Source organism: Alosa alosa, chromosome 12 (genome assembly GCF_017589495.1).
Source record: "Alosa alosa isolate M-15738 ecotype Scorff River chromosome 12, AALO_Geno_1.1, whole genome shotgun sequence".
Taxonomy (NCBI): domain Eukaryota; kingdom Metazoa; phylum Chordata; class Actinopteri; order Clupeiformes; family Clupeidae; genus Alosa; species Alosa alosa.
The window spans coordinates 15,263,680-15,271,407 of NC_063200.1; the positions used below are offsets into that span (position 1 = coordinate 15,263,680).

General features: G+C 37.6%; 1 long non-coding RNA gene across 1 annotated transcript; it reads right to left on the reverse strand.

Annotated features, from left to right (window-relative positions):
• Window positions 1-500: 500 nt before the first annotated feature.
• Window positions 501-2,896, reverse strand: LOC125305091. Its single transcript, XR_007195336.1, has 4 exons — window positions 2,762-2,896; window positions 2,433-2,541; window positions 1,235-1,327; window positions 501-1,129 (listed from the first exon to the last, which is right to left on the reverse strand). It is a non-coding gene; the product is annotated as an uncharacterized LOC125305091 (long non-coding RNA).
• Between the last annotated feature and the right edge of the window lie 4,832 nt (window positions 2,897-7,728).

Consider the following 7,728-nt stretch of genomic DNA (forward strand, 5'->3'; position numbering starts at 1 on the left):
ATCTACTGTCAGCCACAACCGACAAGTAAAAAACATTTTACTTCTAGTAACACTGGATTTGGTATGTGTGCTTGCCTCCATACTAGAGCTTGATAATGTGCTCTTCTAATATGCCATTGAGCAGTATCACTTGTTGGTGCACTGTAAAAAAAAAATATGCCTCTCCAACATAAAAATTTCTAGTGACCCGTTGCACCTAAAATTTTTAGTTAGCCCAACTTAAGTTGCGGAAACCAACTTTTTTTTGTTGTGCTGACTATCCCTGCATGTAGACTGAACTTAAAATAGAATGTTGTGTCAATTAAATATTCTCTGTTGACTGAACATAGCTTGTTGGGCCAACAAGCAGACTCAACTTGAAATAAAATGTTGTATTAATTAAATATTTCATGTTGGCCAAAATGTCTATTTTTCAGTATTTCAAATAAATTACACACTGTTCTGAAAAGGTAAATTTTATTTATTTATTTAAATCCATATGAACTCGTCTGTAAGGCTCAAGTGCAATATTACACAAGTATTCAACCAGTGTCCTAGAAACAAGATCTGAGAGTTCAAGAAAGCATGGCATGTCACTCAATAGATGTACTGGAAAAACAAATATCTGCTTTACCAAATGAAACAAAAGTAAAACATGACAGCTTTGCCTGTGAACATCTGATGTAAAATTGGTTCAAAATGATGTGACATGTTCCAGAACAGTTACAAAAATCAAACAAAAAAAAGTCACTGCCATTTAACAGAAACATTTGCATGAAACCTTTGATACCTCAAAATACCTCAATGACTGGCAATTAACATGTACTGTAATGACCATTACACCTGTAATAACTCTTTCTTCAAGGACTGTATCCTTGCTGTGCACTTTTCCCCAGGTTTAAGAGAATCGTCTGGACTGCCTCGAATGTGTACCTTAGGGTACTCCATATTTAGAGCATAAAGCAGACCAAAGAGCATCATGAGGGCATTTGGGAAGTCTCCCAGATTGTCCATGACAACTTCCTCCTCCAGTACTACAGCCACATTGACCACTGTGGGATATGGTCCTGAGTTGGTAGAACTGTCAGTTACTTCCAGGATCCCCATGTTCATGGCTTTTGTGTGTGGCCCCAGTGCTTCAGTCAATATCCTGTGAAAGACAATAAATGACACTTAGTGTCAGACTGAAAACATGTCTTAAGCAATCATTACTGCATCTCAAACAGTAATACCATAAATTTTTCAAATGAATTACCTTAATAGTCTTTGAAATTGCAGATGGCTCTCTTAAGTACAGGGGAAGACCATGAAGAACAGCAGACCGTCTATATGTAGTTAGATCTGTGGTCTGCAAAAAAAAGACAGGTCATCAGAAAGACATTATTAAGTCACCTAATGAGGTTACACACATCTACTCTACCATGCAACAGTTTAGGATCACTTACTCCTTTCACCATTGGGCTTCATTACAACCAACTTCATGAAATAGCTACCTGAAATGCATTAAGATTACAATCTGTGACGGATAATCAGCAACAAGTGATAAGTACGCAGATCCCTTAAGACTGTTAGAATAACATTCCAAGAGTTAAGTTAGATACTGAGAGTGGTTTTCTAACAGTCCGAAAATAGTTCTCAAACAATGCTGTGCACTTGTTGGCTGTTTTTTGTTCAGTCATATTATCCAAAAGCATGTCAGGTGACTTTCATGAGGCTGGTCAAGATGAACCAATGGTGAAATTAGTCAGTTTTGCACAGTAGTGTATGGAGGTGCTGGTCAAATGGAGCTATATGATAGGAGAAAAACAGCTTAATACTGCACCAGAATCTTTCTGTGTAATGCATACATGATGTTGATCACAAGGTCTTGATCAGGGAAGTTGACTGCTTTGACCTGTTTTGTCACCCTATACCATCTTGTTCAAACAATAAAATAAAAGTATGTGAGGGATTTTTACATGTATTGTAGATCATCAACATCAGGTATACATGGAACCTTTTTTGACACATTCTAATTATATAATGACATTTTATTGCTCACATAATGAGCAATGGATAAATGTCACAAGACAAAGGTATCAACTCAATTGACAGAGACATTGCAATTAAAATGTGTTGAGTTGAGTGAGATGAGTTTTACAGTAAAGTTGTTGTGGAGCAGTAAGCTGCTCTGAAAGTTGTGTTGTTGCTGCTAAAATCACAGTTGGAGAATGGATGCTCATGCTTTTGCAAATGCCTTTCTAAATGATTCAGAAATTGAGTAAGTGAGCAAATATCTGAGAATTCACATAATTCACACTGAGAACTGGCATGGTCGGTGCATGCGCCTGTCTATTTTAGGATGTGCTCTCCATAAATGGGTTTTTTGTATTTTTACAAAAACTCCATAAATGGGTTTTTGTAAAAATACAAACACAGTCTGGATGAATGCAGGGGGAAAAAACATTACCTACTTGGCAATGATGAAGCCTGTAGTGCTTACAGTAAGCAGGATGTCTTGCTGCAGATGTGTACATTTACAATAGCGGCACTGCATATAGTTTTAAGCCTGAAACAAAATACCTGAAATACAAACAAGACAAATGCATCAATAACTCATAATTCTATAAACAGGACAACCATACTAAACTATGCTTAAGTATTTTAGGGTATTCTTAAACCTAACAATGGGGCATTAGCCATCATGCCTCTTCTAGGTTACGTATAGCTGGGTACCAGGCTAAAAGGGCATTTGGTGAGACATATTGATTAGAGCTACGTCCAAATATGTTAAACAGCTTACAACTCTGGTAGCAGCTATTCGTTTTCGTGTTAGCACAACTGGTTATTTTTTTAATCAGACTGAAATGTTATTTCACTCTTGCATAAAGATGCTTTGTGCAGAGTACTAGCTGCTAACACGAGGGCACAAGTGCTTTGAATGCCAGCTAACCGTTAGAACTAACCCAAAGATTGTTAAGGCGGAGCAAGATGTTTCATCAGGAGCCACTTCCGGGAACCCGGATCGCACGAGGGGGGGGTCAAAATCCCCCTTTATGCAGAGCAGAGGCAGCGACTGCTCCATTGAAGTCTATGGGCATAGCTCAGAATTTCACCACATATGCTAAGGTCTTGGTTCTATAGAGTTAGGAATGTGAATTTCGGGCACGTTTTCATGATCCTCAAACCCTTCTGAACATTTCAGGTACATTTTTAGCATTTTTGAGCATTCCAGTCTGGAGAAAATCAACCTTATATCAGGTGTGCGCCGGTTATTTATGCAGCTGCTGTTGGCCGGTTGCAATGTACGCTCGTCAATACGTCATCGACACGCCTCTTTATGCAGACAGGATTCGATCCCCATTTCGCGCCCATAGACATGAACTACGACGAAGTATCTTGCTCCGCCTTAACAATCTTTGACTAACCGACACTCTGTGATCGCAAAAGCGCTAGTTGCCAAGACTAGCTGGCTGCAGCAAAGTCAATAATCATGCATATCATAAGCCAGAATGCAAATGGAGTTTGAAAAACTACTAAACGGTAACATGCCATGCAATATAGCGATACTTAACTGTTAGGGTCAACGTTAAAACCACATGCCAGTTGGAAAGGAATGCTAACTTTTATGAGTTAAAAATGTGATTTGCCAGCACTGCTATCACTGTAGTAACTGACAATATAGCTATTTCAAACTTTGTTGATAGACAATAGATATTATTAACCTACATTTTCTGATTACCTCACAGCACAAATATAGAGAGCTAACTTTGAAGCACTCACCACAAACAACGTCGTGACGGTCATGACTCTTGGTGGGAAATTCCAGAGTAGTAGAACTCATTTGCACATGCTTGGATGATTGTCGCTGGTCCCTCTTGCTCGGCCAACATAATATTTTTTGTGCAACGTTAAAAGTTCCGTGAACACAATTATACATTTTCTCTTGATGAACATTTTGTAGTAAAGTAATGAAAATCATGCAATCGTTGACCAAACATATTTTTCTTTGTTTACACAACCATTATGTTGAGCCAACATGTATTTCCTCATTTGTACAACTTTTTGCATCCATCATTTTTTACAGTGTGGTAGAGCCTCCGATCCTCAACATCTAGAAAACAGAGTGGCTCTGGCATAGTGTTACGATACCAAAATGACGATACCAAAATGATGACTTCGATACAATACCTGCCATAAATATCTTGATACTCGATACTGAAACGATATCCAAATCCTAAAATATCTGGAAAAGTAAGGACGCAGGCCTCCTCCAAGTGTATTGAGTCATTTGTGTTGAATTTGGTGCACTTTTGGTCAATTCTGGGTTTTAAACTTCTAAACTTCCTACATAATTATTATTTTAGTAGTCAGTACAATAGTAGTTTGAGTGTGATTATGTCCTTTATTGTTTGTTATAGCTCATTTATATTGTGTGGTGTTTTGGCAATAAATTACCTTTAAATATCCAAAGTAGGCTAGATCAAGGTCAGTATTCAAATTATTGCATGCACATCACTGATGTGCACTCAGGTCTTAATCAGATAGGCCTACACCATTATCTGTTGCAATATCTGTGTGCATTCCTACATTAGGTCTATTTCTTTAATAGTTAACATCATTTGCTACCACATAACAAATACCAAATAACAATACAAAAGTTTCTTACAAACTTTCCTGCATACTTCTTAAATGTGCTGCAGTCAGATGGGTGTCCTAAAGACATAATTAGATCTTGAGCATCTATTACCAGTGTTGAATGAACAGTTTTTGCAGTGATCACTACTGGACATTCCACATAGCACTTGAGTGAGGATAGACTTATTTCCACTTCACAAATAACCATCACTATCTGCAATAGCTATAGTACAGGGACATTAATCAGTTAATAGCTGAGGATTTGTCCTATAGGTTCACTTCCCTTTCAGCATCATATGCAGTAATGATGCACTGGAGAATGTTTCTTTTTGTTGCACTATAAAGGATATCTTGTCTAATTTTTGCAAATAATGCAATCGCCATAGCACTCTTCAGCACTCCTCAAACATGCACAGCACACTTCCATTTTTCTGCATGGCTGGAATTTGAATGACAGGAAAGAGCACCAGTGAGATGTTTTAACTAGGCAAGCACAGTCGCCTTTACAGTAAAAAAAATAGTGTAAATCCTCTGTAAAGACTGACAACTGTCCATAGTTAGTGAACGTTTGTTAGCTATCTGCTCTCCCTCTACAATGGTTTAATCAAGATCCTGCTGCATGCCATGGTCATCTAGCTCCCTGATGTGGTCCCCAAAGAAAACCAGTTGATAAAGAGGAGAATGCACAGCAGAGGGCCTTGGAATCGGAATGCACAGCACTGGGCCTCTGAATTTGAGTCCCTTTTCTGGTTTGTTTTGGATGAACTAGAGTGGACACCAACATTTTGATGAGGAGTCCTGTCTCGACTTTCTGATTCATTTTGAATCGCCTTTGACTGTTTCAGAGTGGCTGGCCACGGGCATGCACCAGCATGTCCTTAAAACAACCCTTAAACGTTTTTTCAAAACTGTGCAACTCACCGAGTGATAGATACCGCATTGGGCTCCAGAATGTACCTCAATTGCACCGCCATCTTGGTGGGGGCAACAATCAAGTGGAGGCCAATGGAGAAACAGGTGTCTCTTTGTCAACCTTTTTGTTGAATGGTAAATTGTTTCCATTCAACGTTTTTTTTTTTTCATTGTGGAAATAAACCACCAAGAGATGTATGTTTATAGGTCAGTTGTGGAGGGTAGCCTACACTCTATATACAGGTGTGAATGTACCAATTAACATGTGATAAGGGTTCTCAGGTGCAAACCATTTAGACTTGGTTGCTGCATCTCCTGGTTAGGTAATGGTCTCTGAATGTTTGCATATTAAGACATCAAAAGTCAGTTTTAATTATTTAACAGATCATGATTTGCACTCGTTATGCTGAAGTAGACAGATGCCAGGACAAGTTTGGGGTATGTTTTCAGGACAAGCTCAAATGACACATGATAAAATCAACAAAATGTATTTCATTGACTGCAATAAAACCGAAACGTATTGACAGCATAGTAGCCTATGTATCGGAATGTTACAACTAAGGGAGTCAGTCTAATGTAGACTTGTGTGTTTATAGACACACACACACACACACACACACCCCTATCATCTTACTATCTCCATTCTGTAGCCTACTCTGCAACACTGCACCCACACAGTCATGCTAATAAAAGCACTTTGATGCTGGAAGGCTCTTTCTTTAGCCAGCTCATTTATTTCTGGTGGTGCGTCAGGTGTGTTAGCGGTTATTGTTAACAGTAATTCTATCTTGAACACGTTTGGGTATTGCACCTAGTCAATCAGCATGTTACGTGCTGTTATTATGCATGTCAGCATAATACAAAACAACATATTTAAAATTGAACAGGGAACAGATTAGAATGTTGGTCAAATATAATAAGGAGAATAGTAGTAACTAGAAAAGCATTTCCTGAAGGAAATACAGTGCATGAAAATGCAAAAATATGATGTAAAATATCATACAGAGTAAAAACAAACTATATTGGTTGCTAGGTAGATGAGGTTTAATATAGTTGGAATGACTGAACAGTTAAATAAGTGGATAGTTTAAATGGTTAAATTATTTAGGTAGATAGTTGACGATAACTGACACTTGGAATGGCTCTAATGTTTGCTAGCAGTTATGCTAACTATGTTAACAAAGATAATAATGTTAACCAAGTATGCTAACTAGCATGCTAACAATGTTAAAATGCTAAGTATGCTAACCATGTGACTTAGCTAACTTTAGCTAATCATTTTTAGCAGTTTTTGCTAAAAATGCTAACTAACATCTTTAGCATGCTAACTTTCTTAACCATGTGACTTAGCTAACTTAGCTAATCATTATAAGTAGTTTTGCTAAAAATGCTAACTAGCATCTTAGCATGCTAACTTTCTTAACCATGTGACTTAGCTAACTTAGCTAATCATTATAAGTAGTTTTGTTAAAATGCTAACTAGCATGTTAACATGCTAGCATGCTAACTATGCTAACCATGTGACTTAGCTAACTTAACAAATCATTTTTAGCAGTTTTCTTAAAAATGCTAACTAGATCTTAATATGCTAGCATGCTAACTATGCTAACCATGTTACTTAGCTAACTTAGCTAACTAGCTACAGTGGGTAGGAGTCATAGTTGATGACAAGTAACAGTTACAATGGCTGAACAGTTAAAAAGTTCAGTAGTTTAAAGCGTTAAATTGTTTAACAGTGAAATATTGTAGTGAGGACTTTTATTTTGAAACAGTTTTTGGCAGAGGAAGCAGTTGAACAGGATGTGTAGTCTTTATAGGGCCAGTTTGTATGCTTAAAGCCTGAGACTGGCAGTTGGTCCAGGTGGCCCGAACACCTGCCATAGGATTCTAATTGCTTAACTTGGCTCTATTGTGATGTCATCAGCCCATGTTAAGTCTATGGGGAAATTTTGACTAGTTTTTAATTAATACTTTAAAAAGTATAAAAGTTACAAAGTTGAAAAATACAAAGCCCACATGTCCTAAAGTAAGACCCACGTAACATAGTTTGAATGAAGTTTCTAACGTTACCACGGGTTTAAGCTGCATTAACTGCTAGAAGAAGAAGAAGAAGAAGAAGAAGAACTAGAAAAGCATTTCCTGAAGGAAATACAGTGCATGAAAATGCCAAAAATATGATGTCAAATATCATACAGAGTAAAAAAACAAACTATATTGGTT